The sequence below is a fragment of the Lutjanus erythropterus genome, chromosome 22, assembly GCF_056507025.1.
Source record: "Lutjanus erythropterus isolate fLutEry1 chromosome 22, fLutEry1.hap2, whole genome shotgun sequence".
Classification (NCBI taxonomy): Eukaryota; Metazoa; Chordata; class Actinopteri; order Lutjaniformes; family Lutjanidae; genus Lutjanus; species Lutjanus erythropterus.
Window position 1 is genome coordinate 19312305 of NC_139338.1, and position 1168 is coordinate 19313472.

At 35.9% G+C, this 1168-nt stretch overlaps 1 non-coding gene across 1 annotated transcript; it reads left to right on the forward strand.

Moving 5' to 3' along the window:
• The first annotated feature begins 721 nt into the window (after positions 1-721).
• On the forward strand, positions 722-808 carry trnay-gua (transfer RNA tyrosine (anticodon GUA)). The gene is given in 2 exon segments: positions 722-758; positions 773-808. It is a non-coding gene; the product is annotated as a tRNA-Tyr (tRNA).
• Positions 809-1168: the final 360 nt, after the last annotated feature.

The window sequence follows — 1168 nt, forward strand, 5'->3', positions numbered from 1 at the left end:
GAATACTTTTTCTCAGAAGACGTCGCTCCATAGTAGTTTTTCCATGTCATAGCTAGAAAAACTGGTTATAGCTGCTTGGTTAATCATGATACTGGTTTAAAATTTGGTCCTTATTTCCCATCATTCCTTGTGAGACTTTGCTATTTTATATTACAAAATACAAATGTTACTTTTTGTTGGTGTTTGTGTCTGTTCAGAATATGGTGGTTTTTTATGTCAGTAAGTAACTAAGTAGTCATTTTCAAGCTGGTTTATTGTTTTAACCATGAGTGAGGCGGCTGTTACATTTCGTGAGGCCACCTGGAGACCTATTTTGCATTTTTTGAAGCGTTTCTCCTTTATGCTGAATGTCTTTAACGAGCTGACGAGGCTGAGAACTGCTTCTTGGGCTCTCATTCTGCGCAGCTTGCAACAATATTTTATTTTATTTTTCACATCCATCTGGCGTCCCCGGAAATTATCATGCGACCCCCTTGGGGGTCCCAACCCCCAGACTGAACCATTTTTTATAGAATACGATGCATTGGTGTAGATGAAACTACCCAACAGTATATAAAGTAGTTGAAATGAGCTCAACTTTAAACATCTACAGAAGTAAAATGCAATATACATGCTATTTTTTTCTGTTTTTCTTTTACAAAAAAAGTAGATATGCATAGTCTAGTATATTATCTTTTACACTTCCTGTGATGTTTTTTTTTCTTCCACAGGCAGACAACTTCCTTCGATAGCTCAGTTGGTAGAGCGGAGGACTGTAGTGGTCACATCAGGCATCCTTAGGTCGCTGGTTCAAATCCGGCTCGAAGGAGTTGCTTTTTAATGAAGGACTTGCTGGCATGTCATGTATATACAATATATAGAAGAGTTTAGACTGCATATGGTTCAACATACAGTACATAAAAAATAATAAAATAATCTAAAATATATAGAAACTAACTAACTAGGAGTAGTTAGCTGGTCAACAGGCTGTACATGAGTCTCTGACTTGATTACATTTCAAAGGAGGGCTTTTATTAATAACAATAGTAAAACACTGACAGACCATTTTACTGCACAATGACTACTTTTACTTACTTGAATTCAGGACTTTTTCTTGTAATGGAGCATTTTCATAGTGTGGTATTGATACTGAAATAAAAAGATCTGAAAGTAAAAGATCTGAATACTT